The following is a 24,571-nucleotide window of genomic DNA, read 5'->3' on the forward strand; positions in this document are numbered from 1 at the left end:
CCTACCTTCTGTTGCCCAGGCTGGAGTGCAGGCTCACTGCAACTTCCACCTTCTGGGTTCCCTGGTTAAAGCAATTCTCCTGCCTCAGACTCCTGAGTAGCTGGGACTGCAGGTTCACACCTCAAGGCCAGGCTAATTTGCTTTCGTATTTTAGTAGAGATGGGGTTTACCATGTTGCCCAGTTTTACTCTGTTTCAAAACAAAACAAAACACACTTTTTTGGAGATAGGGTCTTGCTCTGTCACCCAGGCTGGTCTCGAACTCCTGAGCTCAGGCAATCCGCTTTCCTCGGCCTCCCAAAGTGCTAGGATTATAAGCGAGAGCCACTGCGCCTGGCCTATTCCTAGTTTCTTAAGATTGATTTTTTGTAATAATCTCCAAATCTTGTGAAAGATGAGAGTTGGATACAGGATTGGAAATTGAACCTAATCCTCAAACAGTGGGAGGCCCCTGAAAAGTTTTAACTAGGAGTAGAAGAATAGCAGACTTGCATTTTGAATGTTTTGCTGTGGCTGCAGAGAATACATGAGGCAGGGAAGGTCAAGACCAGTGCCCTGCAGGCTGTGGTGGCTCATGTCTGTAATCCCAGTTCTTTGGGAACTCCACGCAGGAGGATCACTTGAGGCCAGGAGTTGGAGACCAGCCTGGGCGACAGAGCAAGACCCTATCTACAAAAAAGTGTGTTTTGTTTTGTTTTGAAACAGTCTCCCTTTGTCACCCAGGCTGGAGTACAGTGGCACGATCTCAGCTCACTGCAACCTCTGCCTCCCGGGTTCAGGTGATTCTCATGCCTCAGCCTCCTGAGTGGCAGGGATTACAGGCCTGTGCCACCAGGCCTGGCGAATTTTTGTATTTTTAGTAGAGACAGGTTTCACCATCTTGGCCAGGCTGGACTTGAACTCCTGGGCTCAAGTGATCCACCCGCCTCAGCCTCCTCAAGTAGTGGAATTACAGGCAAGAGACACTGTGCCCAGCCCAAAATATTTTTTTTTTAATAAAAATTTTAAAAGACCAATGGAGACCCTTATGGAGATTGTGGCAGTAACTAAGGCTTGGATTAAGGAGTGTACATAAAAATATTTAGGCCTTGGTGGCCAGGTGAGGTGGCTCACGTCTATAATCCCAGCACTTTGGGAGGCCGAGGCCAGCAGATCACCTGAGGTCAGGAGTTTGAGACCAGCCTGACCAACATGGAGAAACCCCATCTCTATTAAAAATACAAAATTAGGCCGGGCGCGGTGGCTCAAGCCTGTAATTCCAGCACTTTGGGAGGCCGAGACAGGCGGATCACGAGGTCAGGAGATCGAGACCATCCTGGCTAACATGGTGAAACCCCATCTCTACTAAAAAATACAAAAAACTAGCCGGGCTTGGTGGTGGGCGCCTGTAGTCCCAGCTACTCGGGAGGCTGAGGCAGGAGAATGGCGTGAACCCGGGAGGCGGAGCTTGCAGTGAGCTGAGATCCGGCCACTGCACTCCAGCCTGGGCGACAGAGCGAGACTCCATCTAAAAAATAAAAAAATAATAAAAAAATAAAAATAAAAAATTAGGGCCTAGCACAGTGGTTGACTCCTGTAATCCCAGCACTTTGGGAGGCCAACGCGGGTGGATCACGAGGTCAGGAGTTCAACACCAGCCTGGCCAACATAATGAAACCCCATCTCTACTAAAAATACAAAAATTATCTGGGGGTGGTGGCCACCTAATAGTAGTCCCAGCTGCTTGGGAGACTGAGGCAGAAGAATTGCTTGAACCCAGAAGACGGAGGTTGCAATGAGCCGAGATCGCACCACTGCACTCCAGCCTGGGAGACAGAGTGAGACTCCGTCTCAAAAAAAAAAAGCAAAATTAGCCAGGCATGGCAGGCCTGTAAGCTACTTGGGAGGTTGAGGCAGGAGAATCACTTGAACCTGGGAAGGGGAAGTTGCTGTGAGCTGAGATCGCGCCTCTGCACTCCAGCCTGGGCAACAAGAGTGAAACTCTGTCTCAAAAAAAAAAAAGTACAAAGAATATATAGGCCTTGGTGATCTATTGGATATAGGAAAGAGTGGGGACCACCATGGGTGACTGGGTGCCATTGGTATGACGGACCAAGTCTGGGGAGTGGGTCTCACTTCGTTGGTTAGGCTGGTCTCAAACTCCTGGCCTCAAGCTATCCTCCTGCCTTGGCCTCCCAGTGTGCTGGGATTACACGCATGAGTCACTGCACCTGGGCCCTATCGCTTTTGAGGTTAATGACATCCAGCTGCAGCACTTGCCACTCCCCTTTGGTCCTGTGACCTGCAAACCCATTCATCACGGACTTCTCCTCCTGCCTCAGAGTCCTTCTCTTTATCCAACTTGGGGACCTAATTACCCACGTGAATGACCCATCCAGTACCCTTCCCTGTCATTCACTTCACTTCTCTCCTTCCCTTCCCACCAGCTGGCCTCTCCATGTTCCCGTGGGACAGTCTAGCCAACCAAAATTCCACCACACCCCAATACTTCGTTTCAAGTCATGCACCCTGACCACCATTCCTTATCCTTTCAGCTTACTTGCTTTAGTGTTCACACCACGCAACTCTTCCACCTCAACAAGACCCCGTTCTCTGTACCACTTTTTTTTTCTTTTTAAAACGGAGTCTCACTTTGTCGCCCAGGCTGGAGCACAGTGGCACGATCTCTGCTCACTGCAACCTCCGCCTCCCAGGTTCAAGGGATTCTCCTGCCTCAGCCTCCCGAGTAGCTGGGACTATAGGCACGTGCCACCACGCTTGGCTAATTTTTTTTTTGTATTATTGGTAGAGATGGAGTTTCACCGTGTTAGCCAGGATGGTCTCAACCTCCTGATCTCGTGATCCGCCCACCTCGGCCTCCCAAAGTGCTGGGATTAGAGGCGTGAGTCACCATGTCCGGCCCTGTGTACCACTTTTTTACTATCCACCATTTCCTTCCTGTTCTCTCTTCCTTCTCTTCTGAGCTTAGAGAATAGTCCATTACTACAACCCTTCTCTCCATACATCCTCAACAAACTTGGCTGTTTGTCTCCCTCTCTCTTCATTTTAGTGCCTGACTGATCCTCAAGCCTGATTGAACCCCTGCACACCCAACTGTCTAACTGTATTGCTTTATTTAACACATTTACTGAGCAACTACTGTGAGCTAGACACAATCCTAGGACTTGAGGTCTAGGTGTAAACTACACTGACCAGGTTCCTACCCTCATGACACTAACATCTAATGGGACAGAACAGTCAAAAAGTAAACAACAGCCAGGCGCGGTGGCTCACGCCTATAATCCCAGCACTTTGGAAGGCTGAGGAGGGTGGATCACCTGAGGTCAGGAGTTTGAGACCAACCTGGCCAACATGGAGAAACCGCGTCTCTATTAAAAATATAAAAATTGGCCGGGCGCGGTGGCTCAAGCCTGTAATCCCAGCACTTTGGGAGGCCGAGACAGGCGGATCACAAGGTCAGGAGATCGAGACCAGCCTGGCTAATACGGTGAAACCCCGTCTCTACTAAAAAAAATACAAAAAGCTAGCCGGGTGAGATGGCGGGCGCCTGTAGTCCCAGCTACTCGGGAGGCTGAGGCAGGAGAATGGCGTAGACCCGGGAGGCGGAGCTTGCAGTGAGCTGAGATGCGGCCACTGCACTCCAGCCTGGGCGACAGAGTGAGACTCCGTCTCAAAAAAATAAATAAATAAATAAAAATAAAAATTAGCCCAGCACGGTGGCAAACGCCTTTAATTCCAGCTACTCGGGAGGCTGAGGCACGAGAATCGCTTGAACCCGGGAGGTGGAGTTTGCAGTGAGCTGAGATCAGAGTGAGACTCCATCTCAAAAAAAAAAAAAAAAAAAAAGGAGACAACTATTAAGGACTACATTTGTCCGGGCCTGGTAGCTCATAACTGTAGTCCCAACACTTAGGGAGGTCAAGGCAGGCAGATCTCTTGAGCCCAGGAGTTCGAGACCAACCTGAGCAACAAGGTGAGGCCCCATCTCTACAAAAAATTTTAAAACTGGCTGGGCACGGTGGCTCACGCCTGTAATCCCAGCACTTTGGAAGGCTGAGGCGGGTGGATCACCTGAGGTCAGGAGTTTGCGACCAACCTGGCCAACATGGAGAAACCCCGTCTCTATTAAAAATGTAAAAATTAGCCCAGGATGGTGGCAAATGCCTTTAATTCCAGCTACTCGGGAGGCTGAGGCACGAGAATCGCTTGAACCCGGGAGGTGGAGGTTGCAGTGAGCTGAGATCAGAATGAGACTCCATCTCAAAAAAAAAAAAAAAAAAGGAGACAACTATTAAGGACTACATTTGTCCGGGCCTGGTAGCTCGTAACTGTAGTCCCAACACTTAGGGAGGTCGAGGCAGGTAGATCTCTTGAGCCCAGGAGTTTGAGACCAACCTGAGCAACAAGGTGAGGCCCCATCTCTACAAAAAATTTAAAAACTGGTTGGGCACGGTGGCTCACGCCTGTAATCCCAGCACTTCGGGAGGCTGAGGCGGGTGGATCACCTTAGATCAGGAGTTCAAGACCAACCTGGCCAACATGGTGAAACCCCGTCTCTACTAAAAATATAAAAATTAGCCAGGCGTTGTGGTAGGCACCTGTAATCCCAGCTACTCGGGAGGCTGAAGCAGGAGAATCGCTTGAACCCAGGAGGCGGAGACTGCAGTGAGCCAAGATGGCGCCATTGCATTCCAGCCTGGGGAACAAGAGCAAGACTTTGTCTAAAATAATAAAAAAATAATTAGCCAGCTACTCAGGAGGCTTGAGGTGGGAAGATCCCTTGAGTCCAGGAAGTTGAGACTGCAATGAGCCATGATCACACCCCTGCACTGCAGCCTGAACAACACAGCAAGACCCTGTTTCCAAAATAAATGAATAAATAAAAATAAAATAATCAGCATTGGATTATGATAAGTGATAAGATGGAAATGAATAAGGTGAGTGAAAAACTGAGGAATAGGGTCTGTTCTAGATAAGATAGGGAAGGCCTTTGAAAATATTTCAATTGGGATGAGATTACAAACAGGATATGCCATTTGATGAATCTGGGGAAGGGCATTCCATGCAGAGGAGATGGCTACCGCTAAAGCCCGCTGCTAGGAAAGATTCTCAATTGAGAATTATCAGCTGCTACAAAGACTAGAAAGGGTGGAGTGGGATGCAGTGGCTCAAGCCTGTTATTCCAGCACTTTGGGAAGCTGAGGCAGGAGGATTTCTTCAGCCCAGGGGTCTGAGGCCAGCCTGGGCAGCATCGTGAAACCCACCCACCTTCTCCCCCGCAACCCGCAAGTTCCAGCCATCTCATTTTTTTAAATAATAAAAAATAAATAAAAAATTTAGAAAAATAATAAAAAGGCCAGAAAGGAGGTCAGCATGGGTGGGGCACCTCCATTAGAGCCTAACGAAAAAGCAGCTATAAGTGGAGGTTGGAGAGGCAGGCAGGTTTCATCCCAGAGGACCCTGTTGACCACAGTGAAGAGTTCAGAATATCGTTTAGTTGCAATAAATAAAAGCCTTGGGAGGAGAGTGATCTGGATTACTTTTTTTTTTTTCTTTGAGACACAGTTTGGCTCTGGTCGCCCAGGCTGGAGTGCAATGACGTGATCTTGGCTCACTGCAAACTCCACCTCCTGGATTCAAGTTATTCTCCTGCCTCAACTTCAGAGTAGCTGGGACTACAGGTGTGCAACACCACACCCTGCTAATTTTTTTATTTTTAGTAGAGACGGGATTTCACCATGCTGGCTAGGCTGATCTCAAACTCCTGACCTCAGGTGATCCACCTACCTCAGCCTCCCAAAGTGCGGGGATTATAGATGTGAGCCCCTGTGCCCCACCAGATTTACCTTTTTTTTTTTTTAGATGGAGTCTTGCTCCGTTGCCAGGCTGGAGTACAGTAACGCTGACTGTAACTTCCAACTCCCAGGTTCAAGTGATTCTCCTGCCTCAGCCTCCTAAGTAGCTGGGATTACAGGTGCACACCACCACGCCCACCTAATTTTTGTGTTTTTAGTAGAGATGGGGTTTCACCACGTTGGCCAGGATGGTCTCGATCTCCTGACCTTGTGATCCGCCCACTTCGGCCTCACAAAGTGCTGGGATTACAAGCTTGAGCCACCGTGCCCGGCCACCAGATTTACATTTTTTAAAGCTCATTTTGTTATTTATTGAAAAGAGGGCTGGGTGTAGTGGCTCACACCTATAATCTCAGCACTTTGGGAGGCTGTAGTGGGAGGATTGCTTGAGCCCAGGAGTTCAAGACCAACCTGGGCAACATGGTGAGATCCCCGTCTCTAAAAAAAAAACGTAAAAAAAAGGAGAGGAGAAAAATAAAAGAGAAAAGATTGCTAGAAGACGAGTTAGAAGTCTGTCACAGAAGATGAGGCAAAGTTCCTGATGGTTTGAACCAGAATAGGGGCAAGGATGATAAAATTTGTCAGCAGAGTGGAATGGGAAAGGATTTGAAATACAGTTTTGAATTAAAATGGAAAGGTCTTGCTAATAAACGTGGGTGGTGGGGAAAGGGAAGAATCAAGGATGATTCCTGGGTTTATGACTTCTGGAATAACTGGTTTGATTTCAAAATGGGGACGAGAATAGGGTTCGGGGCCGGGCGCGGTGGCTCAAGCCTGTAATCCCAGCACTTTGGGAGGCCGAGACGGGCGGATCACGAGGTCAGGAGATGGAGATCGTCCTGGCTAACACGGTGAAACCCCGTCTCTACTAAAAAATACAAAAAACTAGCCGGGCGAGGTAGCGGGCGCCTGTAGTCCCAGCTACTTGGGAGGCTGAGGCAGGAGAATGGTGTGAACCCGGGAGGCGGAGCTTGTAGTGAGCTGAGATCCGGCCACTGCACTCCAGCCCGGGCAACAGAGCGAGACTCCGTCTCAAAAAAAAAAAAAAGAGAATAGGGTTCGGAGTGATATCAAGTCATCTATTTTGGATGAGTTATGTTTTGTGTCTTTATTAGACATCCAATCAAAGGTGTCAAATTAGCATATGCTAATAAGACAAGCTCAGCGAAGAAACCAAAGTTACAGACGTAAATTTGTAGAGGTCAGTATTAGGTTTCCTGGGGAGAATGTGTAATGATATTTAAAAACAAAACAAACAGGCAGCCTAGGCAACATAGTGACATAGTGAGACTGTCTCTCTACAAAAAAAAATGAAAACAATTTACTCAGGCATGGTGGTGCGTGCCTGTAGCTACTCAGGAGACTAAGGCAGGAGGACTACTTGAGCCCAGGAGTTTAAGGCTACAGTGAGCTATGATGGCACCACCACACTCCAGCCTGAGTGACGTAGTAAGATTCTGTCTGTAAAAAAATAAAAATAAAAAAATAGGCTGGGTGCTGTGGCTCACACCTGCAATCCCAGCACTTTGGGAGGCTGAGGCAGGTGGATCACCTGAGGTCAGGAGTTCAAGACAGGCCTGGCAAGCATGGCGAAACCCCGTCTCTACTAAAAATACAAAATTAGCCAGGTGTGGTGGCGGGCACCTGTACTCCCAGCTGCTCAGGAGGCTGAGGCAAGAGAATCACTTGAACCTGGGAGGTGGAGGTTGCAGTGAGCCAATATCGCGCCATTGCACTCCAGCCTGGGAGACAGAGCGAGACTCCATCTCAAAAAAAATAAAAATAATAAAAAATGGGCCAGGCGCTGTGGCTCTTGCCTGTAATCCCAGCACTTTGGGAGGCTGAGGCAGGTGGATCACTTGAGGTCAGGAGTTCGAGACCGGCCTGGCCAACATGGTGAAACCCTGTCTCTACTAAAAATAAAAAAATTAGCCAGGCGTGTTGGCGCGTGTCTGTAATTCCAGCTACTCGGGAAGCTGAGGCAGGAGAATTGCTTGAACCCGGGAGGCGGAGCTTGCAGTGAGCCGAGATGGTGCCACTGCACTCCAGCCTGGGGGACAGAGTGAGACTCTGTCTCCAATAAATAAATAAATAAATAAAATAAAATAAGGATAAAAAGGCCTAAAAATTAGCCCTGAAGCACCTCAAGATTTAGAGGTCAGATGGAGAAGGAGCCAGCCGTGGAGGTTGAGAAACAAAAGACAAAAGAAGAGAGAAAGTTGGTGTGGTGTTGCAAAAGTCAAGATGGGGAAATGTTCCCAGAAGGAAAGAAGGATCAACAGCTCCGTGTTGCTGAGAAGTAGAGAAAGACGAAGGCTGAGAGGTGTGCTCTGAATTCTGAAACCGGGAAGTTGCTGTTGACCCTGATGGAGGATGTTGATGGAGCGGTGCTGAGGGCCGCCAGAGCAGTGTGGGCTGAAGGTTGAGTATAGGGCAAAGAGGTGGAGGTCTCAATGCTGGGAGCTTATTTGAGGTTTGTGGTCATGAACTGAAAGTGCAACCTGTAGGTCCAGTTGAGGTTTTTCTTATTTTTTTTTTCCAGTAATGTTCAGCTGCTCAGGTGCAGTTATGACTGGTAGTTGGGTTCATTCAGGCTTGAGGATCAGCCAGGCAAGTAAAATGCAGAGAGAGGGGGACAAACAACCCAGTTTGTTGAGGGTGTATGCAGAGAAGGGAGGTAGTAATGGACTATTCTCTAAGCTCGGAAGAGAGGGAAGAGAAAACAGGAGGGAAATGATGGATAGTGAAAAAGTGGCACACTGAACGGGGTCCTGTTGAGGTGGAAGAGTTGCGTGGTATGAACACTAAAGCAAGTAAGCTGGAAGGATAAGAAATGGTGGTCAGGATGGGTGACTGGAAACTGAGAATCAGGGGGTGGTGTGGTTTTGGGTGACAAGACTGTCTCATGGGAACATAGAGAGGCCAGCTGGTGGGAAGGAGAGGAGAGGAAGTCACGTGGTGACAGGCGGGGGTACTGGATGGGTCATCCACATGGGTAATTAGCTCCCCAAGGAGGAGGGCCAGAGTAGAAGGAAGAGAAGGGCTGTGAGGCAGGAACCAAAGTTCGTGATGAGTGGGTCTGCAGGTCACAGCACCAAAGGGGAGTAACAAGTGCTGCAGCTGGATGGCATTAACCTCAGATGAGCTAGGGGCTGGCTGGGTGCGGTGGCTCACACCTGTAATCCCCAAAATTTGGGAGGCCAAGAATGGGCAGATCACTTGAGGTCAGAAGTTCGACCAGCCTGGCCAACATGGTGAAACCCCGCCTCTACTGAAAATACAAAAATTAGCCGGGCATGGTGGCGCATCTGTCGTTCCAGCTACTTGGGAGGCTGAGGCAGGAGAATCACTTAAAACCGGGAGGCAGAGGTTGTGGTGAGCTGAAATTGTGCCAGCCTGGGCAACAGAGTGAGACTCTGCCTCAAAAATAAATACATACATACATACATACATACATACATACTAAACCAGTTCTCAAACTCCTGGCCTCAAGCCATCTTTTCCGGCTTGACCTCCCAGAGTGTTGGGATTACACCTGTGAGCCACTGCACTTGGGCCTTCACTTTTTTGTTTGTTTGTTTCTGTTTTTTGAGATGGAATCTTGCTCTGTCATCCACGCTAGAGCGCGGTGGCGCGATCTTGGCTCACTGCAACCTCCACCTCCCGAGTTCAAGCAATTCTCCTGGCTCAGCCTCCCAAATAGCTGGGATTACAGACATGTGCCACCACGCCCAGCTAATTTTTGTATTTTAGTAAAGACTGGGTTTCACCATGTTGGCCAGGCTGCTCTCAAACTCCTGACCTCAGGTGATCTGCCTGCCTCGGCCTCCCAAAGTGCTGGGATTACAGGCGTGAGCCACCACGCCTGGCCTTTATTTTTATTTATTTATTTTTTTGAGACGGAGTCTTGCTCTGTCAACCAGGCTGGAGTGCAGTAGCATCATCTCGGCTCACTGCAGCCTCTGCCTCCCAGGTTCCAGTGATTCTCCTGCCTCAGCCTCCCAAGTAGCTGGGATTACAGGCACACACCACCACACCCAGCTAATTTTTGTATTTTTTTTTTTTTTTTTTTTTTTTGAGACGGAGTCTCACTCTGTCCCCCTTGCTGGAGTGCAGTGGCCGGATCTCAGCTCACTGCAAGCTCCGCCTCCCGGGTTCAGGCCATTCTCCTGCCTCAGCCTCCCGAGTAGCTGGGACTACAGGCGCCCGCCACCTCGCCCGGCTAGTTTTTTTGTATTTTTTAGTAGAGACGGGGTTTCACTGTGTTAGCCAGGATGGTCTCGATCTCCTGACCTCGTGATCCACCCGTCTCGGCCTCCCAAAGTGCTGGGATTACAGGCTTGAGCCACCGCGCCCGGCCTAATTTTTGTATTTTTAATAGAGATGCGATTTCACCATGTTGGCCAGGCTGGTCTCAAACTCCTGACCTCAGGTGATCCGCCCACGTCGGCCTCCCAAAGTGCTGGGATTACAGGTGTGAGCCACCGCACCCAGCCCTTTCTTTTTGAGACTGAGTCTCACTCTGTCACTGAGGCTGGAGTGTAGTGGCATGATCTCAGCTCACTGCAGCCTCTGCCTCCTGGGTTCAACCGATTCTCCTGCCTCAGCCTCCCAAGTAGCTGGGATTACAGATGCCCACCACAACGCCTGGCTAATGTTTGTATTTTCAGTAGAGAAGGGGTTTCACCATGTTGTCCAGGCTGGTCAAACTTCTGGCCTCAAGTGATCTGCCCATTCTTGGCCTCCCAAATTTTGGGGATTACAGGTGTGAGCCACCGCACCCAGCCAGCCCCTAGCTCATCTGAGGTTAATGCCATCCAGCTGCAGCACTTGTTACTCCCCTTTGGTGCTGTGACCTGCAGACCCACTCATCACGAACTTTGGTTCCTGCCTCACAGCCCTTCTCTTCCTTCTACTCTGGCCCTCCTCCTTGGGGACCTAATTACTCACGTGAATGACCCATCCAGTATCCCCGCCTCTCACCACATGACTTCCTCTCCTCCCCTTCCCACCAGCTGGCCTCTCTATGAGACATGGTCTCTCCCATGAGACAGTCTTGTCACCCAAAACCACACCACACCCCGATTCTCAGTTTCCAGTCACCCATCCTGACCATCATTTCTTTTCTTTTTTTCTTTTCTTTTTTTTTTTTTTAAACGTAGTCTTGCTCTGTTGCCCAGGGTGGAGTGCAGTGATGCAGTGGCCTGATCTTGGCTCACCAGAACCTCCACCTCCCAGGTTTAAGCTATTCTCCTGCCTCAGCCTCCCGAGTAGCTGGAAGTACAGGCATGTGCCACCACCACACACAGCTAATTTTTATATTTTTAGTAGAGATGGGGTTTCACCATGTTGGCCAGGCTGGTCTCAAACTCCTGACCTCAAGTGATCCACCCACCTCGGCCTCCCAAATTGCTGGGATTACAGGTGTGAGCCACCACACCCGGTTGAGACCCTGTTTCTTTTCTTTTTTGTTGAGATGGAGTCTCGCTTAGTCACCCAGGCTGGAGTGCAATGGCTGGATCTCGGCTCACTACAACCTCTGCCTCCCAGGTTCTATGATTCTTCTGCCTCAGCCTCCCGAGTAGCTGGGACTACAGGCGCCCATCACCACAGCCGCTAATTTTTGTATTTTTAGTAGAGACAGGGTTTCACCCTATTGGCCAGGCTGGTCTCGAATTCCTGACCTCAAGTGATCGCCTGCCTCAGTCTCCCACAGTGCCGGGATTATAGGCGTGAGGCACCACGCCTGACCCCATTTTGGTTTAAAGGCCTGTCCTTCACAATCTGGTCTCCAGGGATGCTCTAGCCTCATCCTAACACACTCTACTTCTGACACACTACACTTCTTTCCTTTCTCCAAAAGGTCTTTCAATTTGGTGTTCCAGTAGCTTAAAATACTCTTTTCTGGACCAGGTGCACTGGCTCATGCCTGTAATCCTAGCCCTTTGGGAGTTCAAGGCCGGGGGTATCATGAGGTCAAGAGATGGAGACCATACTGGCCAACATGGTGAAACCCCGTCTCTACTAAAAATACAAAAATTAGCCGGGCGTGGTGGTGCACGCCTGCTACTCGGGAGGCTCAGGCAAGAGAATCGTTTGAACCCGGGAGGCGGAGGCTGCGGTGAGCTGAGATCACACATTGCACTCCAGCCTGGCCACAGAGCGAGTCTCCATCTCAAAAACAAACAAACACCGCTCTTTTCTGCTAAATGTTTGTGGTTAATATCTACAAATCCATCTTTCAGATCCTTGAAAGAAGCAACTTCCTCCAGAATACCTCTGGCAATCTCTAAACTAATCTTATCTTCCTGTTTCCTGCTTCCAGCTTGTATTACATCTCTTATCCTAGCATTTGTCATGCAGGATTGCAATTGATTATTTTTCTTTTCTGTGTATAAGCTTGTGATGGCAGGACTCTCTTTCATGTCTTTGTTCACAGAGCTTAATATAATACTATGCAGTAGCACCTAACAAATATCTCTTGAATGAACTCATGAATCCTATAAAATTAATAACAGGGTAATTTTCCCGGATAAGTATAGGACTATGCTTATTAAATTTGGGTATTTGGGTTTGTGTACCTGGCAGAGGGTGTTACCAAATAACGTGCCTCATGTTCTTTTTTTAATATTTTTTTTTTGAGTCGGAGTCTCACTGTCGCCCAGGCTGGAGTGCAGTGGCACAATCTTGGCTCACTGCAAGCTCTGCCTCCCGGGTTCACGCCATTCTCCTGCCTCAGCCTCCCAAGTAGCTGGGACTACAGGTGCCCGCCACCACGCTTGGCTAATTTTTTTGTATTTTTAGTAGAAACGGGGTTTCACTGTGTTAGCCAGGATGGTCTCGATCTCCTGACCTCGTGATCTGCCCGCCTCAGCCTCCCAAAGTGCTGGGATTACAGGCGTGAGTCACTGCACCCAGCCTTTTAAAAATTTTTTTTTTTTTTTTTTTTTGAGACGGAGTCTCGCTCTGTCACCCAGGCTGGAGTGCAGTGGCCGGATCTCAGCTCACTGCAAGCTCTGCCTCCCGGGTTTACGCCATTCTCCTGCCTCAGCCTCCCGAGTAGCTGGGACTACAGGCGCCTGCCACCTCGCCCGGCTAATTTTTTGTATTTTTTAGTAGAGATGGGGTTTCACCGTGTTAGCCAGGATGGTCTCGATCTCCTGACCTCGTGATCCGCCCATCTCGGCCTCCCAAAGTGCTGGGATTACAGGCTTGAGCCACCGCGCCCGGCTAAAAATATTTTTATCTAAAATAAAGTTAGTAAAGTTAACAGAGGCTTATTCTGTGTTCTTGACACCACAGAATAAGCCTGTATTGACTTTACTAACTTTTTGTAGACAAAAAGGTAAAAATAATAATAATAATTAAAGGAAAACAGGCCAGGTGTGGTGGCTCACGCCCGTAATCCCAGCACTTTGGGAGGCCGAGGCAGGCAGATTGCCTGAGTTCAGGACTTGGAGACCAGCCTGGCCAACATGGTGAAACTCTGTCTCTTCTACAAATACAAAACATTAGCCAGGCGTGGTGGTGGAAACCTGTAATCCCAGCTACTTGGGAGGCTGAGGCAGGAGAATCGCTTGAACCTGGGAGCCAGGCTCTGTGTCAAAAAAAAAAAAAAAAAGTACATCTCAGGCGCTCATGTGACTAGTGGTTGTGACTGAACAGTACAGGTTTAGAGCCTCCCAGCCTAATTGTCTGGCTGGCTCAGACATTCTTTTTTTTTTTTTTTTTTTAAGACGGAGTCTGGCTCTGCCATCCAGGCTGGAGTGCAGTGGCATGATCTCAGCTCACTGCAACCTCTGCCTTTCAGGTTCAAGCGATTCTCCTGCCTCAGCCTCCTAAGTAGCTAGGACTACAGGCACACACCAGCACGCCCAGCTAATTTTTGTGTTTTTATTTTTACTTTATTTTATTTTATTTTATTTTATTTTATGTTTTGAGATGGAGTCTCGCTCTGTAGCCCAGGCTGGAGAGCAGTGGCGCAATCTCCAGCTCACTGCACGTTCTGCCTCCCGAGTTCATGCCATTCTCCTGCCTCAGCCTCCTGAGTAGCTGGGACTACAGGCGCCTGCCACCACACCCAGCTAATTTTTTGTATTTTTAGTACAGATGGAGTTTCCACCGTGTTAGCCAGGATGGTCTCAATCTCCTGACCTTGTGATCCGCCCATCTCGGCCTCCCAAAGTGCTGGGATTAGAGGTGTGAGTCACCGCGCCCGGCCCATAATTTTTGTATTTTTAGTAGAGACGGCGTTTCACCATATTGGTAAGGCTGGTCTCGAACTCCTGACCTCAGTTGATCCACCTGCTTCAGCCTCCCAAAGTGCTACGATTCCAGGTGTGCGCCGCTGCGCCTGGCCTTTTTTTTTTTTTTTTTTTTTGAGATGGAGTTTCGCTCTTGTTGCCCAGGCTGGAGTGCAATGGTGGGATCAGGGCTCACTGCCATGTCCGCCTCCCAAGTTCGAGAACAAGTTTTTGGTTTTTTATTTATTGCCCAGCACTGGCTGGTGAGAAACAGTACCTGTGCTGAAATTGCCAATGTACCAGTCTTCTTTCCCCAAATGGCAGTGCTGAGACTAAAGGCTGGCTCTGAAATATTGACAGCCTCACTTCCCGCCTGCCAATTCAGTTTTGTCATGTAATAAAACGGGAATACAACCTCACGGGATTACTGGGAAGATTAAATGAGAAAATGCGACAAAGGCTCAGCAGAATACTTGGTAAGTCACGGTTGCTCAGAAATTCCCTTCTTGCTTCGTCCTTCAAGGCTTAACATAAATATTGTCTTTTTTTTTTTTTTTTGAAAGACAGGGTCTCACTCTGTCACCTAGGCTATAGTACAGTGGCACCATCATAGCTCACTGCAGCCTTGACCTCCTGGGTTCAAACGATCCTCCCACCTCAGCCTCTGGAAGAGTTAGGACTACAGGTATTCGCCATCACACCTGGCTAATTTTTAGATTTTTTTTGTAGTACCAGGGGTCTCACGACGTTGCCCAGGCTGATCTTGAACTCCTGGCCTCGAGTGGTCCTTCAGCCTCAGTCTCCCAAGTCTTTGGGATTATAGGCATGAACCACTGAGCATGACCTCACAAATATCATCTTATACATTAAAGTTCTTTAATACCTCACCCCATCTAGAACCTAAATCAGCCCTTTTCATGAACTTTTGCCCATTCTTTTGTTTTGTTTTTTGTTTTTGCTTCTGAGATGGAGTCTCGCTCTTCTTGCCCAGGCTGGAGTGCAATGGCACGATCTCTGGCTCACCGCAACCTCCACCTCCTAGGTTCAAGCGATTCTCCTGCCTCAGCCTTCCAAGAAGCTGGGATTACAGGCCACCACACCCAGCTAATTTTGTATTTTTAGTAGAGATGGGGTTTCTCCATGTTGGTCAGGGTGGTCTCGAACTCCCAACCTCAGGTGTTCTGCCCATCTTGGCCTCCCACAGTGCTGGGATTACAGGCGTGAGCCACCGCACCTGGCTGTTTTTTATTTTTTGTTGTTTTTTGTTTGTTTGTTTGTTTTTTGAGAGGGAGTCTCACTCTGTCACCCAGGCTGGAGTGCAATGGTGAGATCTCGGTTCACTGCAACCCCCACCTCCCAGGTTCGAGCAATTCTCCTGCCTCAGCCTCCCGAGTAGCTGGGACTACAGGTGTGTGCCACCATCCCTGGCTAATTGTTATATTTTTAGTAGAGAGGGTTTCCACATGTTGGCCAGGCTGGTCTCGAACTCCTGAACTCAGGTAATCCACCTGCCTTAGCTCCCCAAAGTGCTGGGATTATAAGCGTGAGCCACCACACCTGCCCTTGCCCATTCTTTACAGGTACGGGGGCGCATGCAAATACACAAGGATAAAGGAACCCGCAGTTTGATGAGTATGAAGAGGCTGTGAGCTGATTCCTTAATGGTTCAAATCCTGAGAGCTGTGCCTTTTGAACGTAACATTTCTTTTTTCATTTTTGTTTTTTTTTTTTAGGCAGAGTCTCACTCTTGTCGCCCAGGCTGCAATGGAACCATCTCAGCTCACTGCAACCTCCGCCTCCCGGGTTCAAGCTATTCTCCTGCCTTAGCCTCCCAAGTAACTGGAATTACAGGTAGCCACCACGCCCAGCTAATTTTTTGTATTTTTAGTAAAGACAGGGTTTCACGATGTTGCCCAGGCTGGTCTTGAACTCCTGACCTCAAGTGATCTGACTGCCTCGGCCTCCCAAAGTGTTGGGATTACAGGTGTGAGCCACCACACCTGGCCAAACTTAACATTTCTAAGCAACAGGTCCTTTTTTTCTTTTTTTGAGACAGGATCTCACTCTGTCACCCAGGCTAGGGTACAATGGCACCATCACAGCTCACTGCAGCCTCAACCTCCCAGGCTCAAGCGATTCTCTCGCCTCAACCTCTCAAAAAGCTGGGACTACAGGTGTGTGCCACCACATCGAGCTATTTTTTTGTTTGTTTTTTTAGAGACAGAGTCTTGCTGTGTTTCTCAGACTGGTCCCAAACTCTTGGGCTTAAGCCATCCTCCTGCCCTGGCCTCTCAAAGTGCTGGGATTACAGCCATGAGCCACTACACCTGGCCATCGAGTTCAATTTTTTGTTTTTGAGACAGAGTCTTGCTCTGTCTCCCAGGCTGGAGTTCAGTGGCACGATCTTGGTTCACTGCAACCTCTGACTCCTGGGTTCAAGTAATTCTCCTGCCTCAGTCTTCTGAGTAACTGGGATCACAGGCGCATACCACCACACCTGGCTAATTTTTTTTTTTTTTTTTTAAGACGGAGTCTCACTCTGTCGCCCGGGCTGGAGTGCAGTGGTGCGATCTTGGCTCACCACAATCTCCACCTCCTGGGTTCAAGTGATTCTCCTGCCTCAGCCTCCTGAGTAGCTGGGACTATAGGCGTGCACCACCATGCCCAGCTAATTTTTGTATTTTTTGTATTTTTTATTTTATTTTATTTTATTTTTTTGAGACAGACTCTCACTCTGTTGCCCAGGTTAGAGTGCAGTGGCGTGATCTCAGCTCACTGCAACCTCCACCTCTCGGGTTAACGTCATTCTCCTGCCTCAGCCTCCCAAGTAGCTGGGACCACAGGCGTCTGCCACCACGCCCAGCTAATGTTTTGTATTTTTAGTAGAGACAGGGTTTCACCATGTTAGCCAGGATGGTCTCGATCTCCTGACCTCATGATCCGCTTGCCTCGGCCTCCCAAAGTGCTGGGATTACAGGTGTAAGCCACCGCACCCAGCCTAATTTTTGTATTTTTAATAGAGATGGGGTTTCACCATTTTGGTAGGCTGGTCTCGAACTCTTGACCTTGTGATCCACCTGCCTTGGCCACCCAAAATGCTGGGATTACAGGCATGAGCCACTGTGCCCGGCCAGGTCCAATTTTTAAAGAATTGCTTTCTGCCAGGTGTGGTGGCTCACAGCACTTTGGGGGGCCGAGGTGGGAGGATCACAAGGTCAAGAGATCAAGACCATCCTGGCCAAACAACATGCTGAAACCCTGTCTCTACTAAAAATACAAAAATTAGCTGGCCGTAGTGGCGCACACCTATAGTCCCACCTATTCAGGAGGCTATGGCAGGAGAATCGCTTGAACCTGGGAGGCAGAGGTTGCAGTGAGCCAAGATCGTGCCATTGCACTCCAGCCCAGGCAACAGCAAGATTTCATCTCAAAAGAATTGCTTTCTTTCCAGAGGAGCAAAAGGAGCTCATATGTAATGACCCCGTTTTATTCCTGATATGGTTAAAAATTAACTTATTTGCTCCTTCAGACAATCATTTGCTTATTCATTCACTTATTTTCCACACATTCATTCAGCAGGTATGTGCAAATGAGAAAGAGCTGGCAATGACGGGCAATCTTGCAGCATTCAAGACCTAATTCTTGCCCTACATGAAGACATAAAAATCTTGCAATCTTGCCCTTAAGAGGCAGCTATCATTCCTGAAGAAAATCAAAGGCATTTAACCCACTGCCTTAGAGATTCTGATTGAGATAGAAACTGTGCTTTAGTTCTTCAGCACGGCTCATCTTGGATGGTGTTTCCCGCACAGCACGTCGCTCTGAACGGTGCATGTTGAATTGCACAAGAGCAAGCCCATGACTATTTATCTTTGACAGAGTCCCCATAAACACTCCATGTACTTCCCCAATCCCCCAAAAAGCATAAGTACATCTGGTTATTCTGTTTGGCTCTACTTTGGAAGTGTGTATTGTTTCTGTTTTTGTTTTAGAGATGGGATCTTGCTCTGTCACCCAAGCTGGAATGCAGTGGTGTGCTTATGGCTCACTGTAACCAACTCCTGGGCGCAAGGGATCCTCCCATCTCAGCTTCTCAAATAGCTAGGAATGTGAGTGCACAACACCATGCCTGGATAATTCCTTTTTTTTTTTTGAGACGGAGTCTTGCTCTGTTGCCCAGGCTGGAGTGCAATGGTATGATCTTGGCTCACTGCAACCTCCGTCTCCTGGGTTCAAACAATTCTCTGCCTCAGCCCCCCAAATAGCTGGGAATACAGGCGCCTGCCACCAAACTTGGCTAATTTTTTTTTTTTTTTTGTATTTTTAGTAGAGACGGAATTTCACCATCTTGGCCAGGCTGGTCTTGAACTCCTGACCTCGTGATCCACCTGCCTTGGCCTCCCAAAGTGCTGGGAGTATAGGCCAGTCTAGAAGGTGGAGGCTGCAGTGACTTGTGATCATGCCGCTGCACCCCAGCCTGGTTAATACAGCAAGACCCCGTCTCCAAAAAGAAAGAGATAGAGGCCAGGCCCAGTGGCTCACTCCTGTAATCCCAGCACTTTGGGAGGCCAAGGCAGGAGGATCATGAGGTCAGGAGTTCAAGACCAGCCTGACCAACATGGTGAAACCCCGTCTCTACTAAAAATACAAAAATTAGCCAGGCATGTTGGCGCCTGCCTCTAATCCCAGCTACTCGGGAGGCTAAGCCATCTAGTACAGGAGTAAGCCACCACGCCTGGCCATTTATTTTTTTTTTGAGAAGGAGTCTCGCTCTGTCACCCAGGCTGGAGTACAATGGCGCGATCTCGGCTCACTGCAACCTCCGCCTCTTGGGTTCAAGTGATTCTCATGCCTCAGCCTCCCGAGTAGCTGGGACTCCAGGCAGCTGCTACTATGCCAGGCTAATTTTTGTATTTTTAGTAGAGACGGGGTTTCACCATATGGGCCAGGCTGGTCTCGAACTGACCTTGTGCTGCGCCCGCTTCAGCCTCCCAAAGTGGTGAGATTACAGGCGTGAGCCACCGCGCCCGGCCTCCTTCTTTTTTTTTTTTTTTTTTTACAGATGGGGTCTTGCTATGTTGCCCAGGTTGATCTTGAACTCCTGAGCTCAAGCTATCCTCCCACTTTGGCGTCCCAAAGCTCTGGGATTACAGACATAAATCACCACACCTGGCTTTGGAAATGTGTATGAAAATATAGCCATATCATCAAAGCAATAACATTAATTCTTCCAAAGGAATTGCAGCGGATGACACATGGCCCCAGGCTTACCAAGGTGCCCTGCTGTCAATACCACCCTCTGCAGCTCTCTGAAGGCTACAGCTTTCTCTGGCTGGACTCGGCTTTGCCAGCATGGTAAGAATTGAGGGAGACCTTGTAACATCCTTCCAGCCCCCAGCAATTCCATCTCTTCTTTTTTTTTTGAGATGGAGTCTTGCTCTGTCACCCAGGCTGGAGTGCATTGGCACGGTCTTGGCTCACTGCAGCCTCCACCTCCCGGGTTCAAGCAATTCTCCTGCCTCAGCCTCCCGAGTAGCTGGGATTAGAGGCAGGCGCCAACATGCCTGGCTAATTTCTGTATTTTTAGTAGAGACGGGGTTTCACCATGTTGGTCAGGCTGGTCTTGAACTCCTGACCTCATGATCCTCCTGCCTTGGCCTCCCAAAGTGCTGGGATTACAGGCGTGAGCCACCGGGCCTGGCCTCTATCTCTTTTTTTTTTTGGAGATGGGGTCTCGCCCTATTAACCAGGCTGGGGTGCAGTGGCATGATCACAACTCACTGCAGCCTCCACCTTCTAGACTCAAGTGATCCTCCCAGGAAGCTGGGATGAGAGGTGCATGCCACCACACCCGGCTAATTTTTGTATTTTTTGTAGAAATAGGATTTCACCATGTTGCTCACAAACCCAGGTCTTGAACTCCTGGGCTCAAGTGCCTTGACCTCCCAAAGTGCTAGGATTACAGGTGTGAAATAATTCCTTAATATCATCAAATATTCAGTGTTCAAATATTCCCACCATCTCATCATCATCATCATCATTCTCTTTACACTTTGTTTGAATTATGATCTAAAAAAGAGCCATATGTTTTGGTTGGTTAATATGTCTCTCATGTTTCTTTTAATCACGAGGTTCCATCTTCTAAAATCTTTCTTTTTTTCTTGCAATTTATTAAAGAACATTTGTCATGTGTTCCTATACAGTTTCCTAAAATCTGGATTTAAGGCCAAGCACGGTGACGCATGACTGTGATCCCAGCACTTTGGGAGGCCGAGGTAGGCGGATCACCTGAGGTCAGGAGTTCGACACCAGCCTGGCCAACATGGTGAAACCCCGTCGCTACTAAAAATACTAAAAAATTAGCCGGGCGGGGTTGTGGGCGCCTGTAATCCCAGCTACTCGGGAGGCTGATGCAAGAGAATCGCTTGAACCTGGGAGGCGGAGGTTGCAGTGAGCCAAGATCGCACCACTGCACTCCAGCCTGGGCAATAAGTGAAATTCCATCTCAGAAAACAAACAAACAGATAGAAAAAACAAAATCTGGGTTTTACTGATTGTGTCCTCACGGTATCATTTAACATTTCTATTTTCTGTATTTCGTGTAAAGCAGTAGTCGGATCTAGCAACTTGATCACCTTGGGGTCTCCTGCCTCAGCCTCCTGAGTAGCTTGGACTACAGGCGCCCGCCACCACGCCTGGCTAATTTTTTGTATTTTTTATTTATTTATTTTTTTTTGAGACAGAGTCTCGCTCTATCGCCCAGGCTGGAGTGCAGTGGCATGATCTCGGCTCACTACAAGCTCCGCCTCCCGGGTTCACGCCATTCTCCTGCCTCAGCCTCCCGAGTAGCTGGGACTACAGGCACCCGCCACCTCGCCCAGCTAGTTTTTTGTATTTTTTAGTAGAGACGGGGTTTCACCGTGTTAGCCAGGATGGTCTCGATCTCCTGACCTCGTGATCTGCCTGCCTCGGCCTCCCAGAGTGCTGGGATTACAGGCGTGAGTCACCGTGCCCAGCCTCCTAGACTCTTTCATATGCAGTACTGTGAACTTCCATCAACAGGTACAGCATTCTGATTTTTCTTTATTTTCTAGTTTCTTTCTTTTCTTTTTTTTGTTTTGTTTTCTTTGTTTATTTGTTTTGTTTTGAGACAGGGTCTCACTCTGTCACTCTGGCTAGAGTGCTGTGGCAGGAACATAGTTCACTGCAGCCTTGACTGCCCGGGGTTCAAGTGATTCTCTAGCCTCAGTCCCTCAAGTAGCTGGGAGTACAGGCACTTGCCACCACGCCTGGCTAAATTTTGTATTTTTTGTAGAGATGGAGTTTCTCCATGTTGACCAGGCTGGGATAATCTCTAATAGGGCTTATAGTGGATGTTTTTAATATTGTCACCACCCAGCATCTTTCTTTTTTCTTTTCTTTTCTTTTTTTTTTTTTTTTGAGACTGTCTCCATCTGTTGCCCAGGCTGGAGTGCAGTAGTGCAATCTCAGCTCACTGCAACCTCCGTCTCCTGGGTTCAAGGGATTCTCCTGCCTCAGCCTCCCGAGTAGCTGGGATTACAAGTGTGTGCTACCATGCCCGGCTAATTTTTGTGTTTTTTTTGTAGAGATGGGTTTTCACCATGTTGGCCAGGCTGGTCTCAAACTCCTGGCCTCAAGTGATCCGCCCGCCTCGGCCTCCCAAAATGCTGGGATTACAGGTGTGAGACACCGCGCCCGGCCATTCAGCATCTTTTTGAAAACCCATTCTATGTCAAGACACGATGAGTTCTGCCTCCCCAAGGTAGAAGATAGACTCTTGTACCCAGCTTCCCGTGTAGCTAGCACTCAGGCATACAGTGCGGGCTCATCCAATCAGATGCAGTTGATATCCATTCAGAGGTGAGCTGTACGAGGATGAGAATGCTGTAGACACAGAGCTTTTTTTCTTTGTTTGTTTTGTTTGTTTTCAGACAGAGTCTCTCTCTGTCGCCCACGCTGGAGTGCAGTGACATGATCTCGGCTCACTGCAATCTCTGCCTCCTTGGTCCAAGCGATTCTCCTACCTCAGCCTCCCGAGTAGCTGGGACTACAGGTGCCCGCCACCACACCCGGCTAATTTTTTGTATTTTTAGTAGAGACCGGGTTTCACCGTGTTAGCCAGGATGGTCTCGATCTCCTGACCTCGTGATCTGCCCACCTCGGTCTCCCAAAGTGCTGGGATTACCGGCGTGAGCCACCGTGCCTGGCTGACACAGAGCTTTTGAGGGCAGTGGGAGCGGAGGCCCCGGGAGTAGAGACACCCCTTAACACTTGTGAGCTGCAATGCCTAGTGATGGCAAAAAGCAGAGGCTCTGCTGATAACAGTCCAGCAGCAAAATTTGGGTATTGTTCCCGGCCAAGTAGCCTCCAAGCCCAATTCTCTATCCCTCTCAGAGACTGTGTGAGTCATTTATATCTTTAAATACATTCCTTGGCTGCTTAAACTAGTTAGAGTAGATTCCGTTATTTGTAGCTAAGTTCCCTGACAATTATGGAGCTTCCGTGATGTAGCTCAATATAGCGTCTGGTACTAGAAGGGGAGCAGTCAAACTGTCCCTGTAGCCTCTGGCCTTCCAGGTAGATGAGATGGTACATTTTATTATTGTTTATCTCACTTCAAATTGGGTTTTCTTTTCTTTGTTCTTAAGATCATCCATGGCCAAGCACAGCAGCTCAAGCCTGTAATCCCATCACTTTGAGAGGCCAAGGCTGGTCGGTCACTTGAGTTCAGGAGTTCAAGACCAGCCTGGCTAACATGGTGAAACCTCGTCTCTACCAAAAAATACAAAAATTAGCCGGGTGTGGTGGTGAGTGCCTGTAATCCCAGTTACTTGGGAGGCCGAGACAGGAGAATTGCTTGAACCCAGGAGGCAGAGGTTAAAGTAAGCCATCATGCCACTGCACTCTAGCCTGGGCAACAGAGCAAGACTCCATCGCAAAAAATAAAAAAAAAATGCATCCAGTTGATTTCCACAAGCGACTTCAGTGTCTGGCTGCATTTAGGGTATATGCTGAACACATGTTCATTCATCATCACCTTTTAAAATGACCTGATAATTGACATACAACTTACGAGTTTTGGCATACTGTAAACACTCATGAAAACATCACCCCATTAAGATAATAAACCTCTCCATCACACCTAAAAGTTTCTTTGTGCCTTGCTGTAATCTTTCCCTCTTTCCTTTCACTCCAGCCGCTTTCTGATCCCCTTTCTGTCACTTTCTAGAATTTTTTATAAATGAAAGCAAACCTATGTACTCTCTTTGGTCTTCTTTCACTCAGCATAATTATTTTATTTATTTATTTATTTATTTATTTATTTATTTATTTATTTATTTTTTGAGATGGTGTCTCCCTCTGTCGCCAGACTGGAGGGCAGTGGTGCAATCTCGGCTCACTGCAACTCCGCCTCCCAGGTTCAAGCAATTCTCCTGCCTCAGCCTCCCGAGTAGCTGGGACTACAGGCACCTGCCATCACACCCGGCTAATTTTTGTATTTTTAGTGGAGATGGGAGTTTCACTATGTTGGCCAGGCTGGTCTCAAACTCCTGACCTCATGATCTGCCTGCCTTGGTCTCCCAAAGTGCTGGGATTACAGGCATGAGCCACTGTGCCTGGCCATTTATTTATTTTTAATTAATTAATTAATTATTAGTATTAGTGTTGAGACAGAGTCTTGCTGTCTCCCAGGCTGGAGTATAGTGGTGAAATCATGGCTCACTGCAGCCTCACATTCCTGAGTTCAAGCGATCCTCCTGCTTTAGCCTCCCAGGTAGCTGAGACGACCAGCACATACCACCACACCTGGCTAATTTTGAAATGTTTTGTAGAGACAGGGGTCTGACTATGTTGCCCAGGCTGGCATAATTATTTTAAGATTCATTCCAGTTGTTGCAAACCAGTGGGTTCGTCCTTTATCTTTTTTTTTTTTTTTGAGACAGAGTCTCACTCTGTTGCCCAGGCTGGAGCACAAAGCCATGATCTTAGCTCACTACAACCTCTAGCTCCCAGGCTCAAGCAATTCTCCTGCCTCAGCCTCCCCAGTAGCTGGGATTACAGGCGCCCACCACCACGCCTGGCTAATTTTTGTATTTTTAGTAGAGACACGTTTTCACCATGTTAGCCAGGCTGATCTCAAACTCCTGACCTTAAGTGATCCGCCTGCCTCAGTCTCCCAAAGTGCTGAGATTACAGGCGTGAGCCACCATGCCTGGCCACAGTTGCTTCTTAAAGCCTGTCACTACAGGCCGGGCTGGTGGCTCACGCCTGCAATCCCAATACTTTGGGAGGCCGAGGCGGGCATATCACAAGGTCAAGAGATCAAGACTATCCTGGCTAACACAGTGAAACCCCGTCTCTACTAAAAATACAAAAACAAAACTAGCTGGGCGTGGTGGCGCATGCCTGTAATCCCAGCTATTCGGGAGACTGAGGCAGGAGAATCACTTGA

This window comes from Macaca mulatta, chromosome 16, assembly GCF_049350105.2.
Source record: "Macaca mulatta isolate MMU2019108-1 chromosome 16, T2T-MMU8v2.0, whole genome shotgun sequence".
NCBI lineage: Eukaryota > Metazoa > Chordata > Mammalia > Primates > Cercopithecidae > Macaca > Macaca mulatta.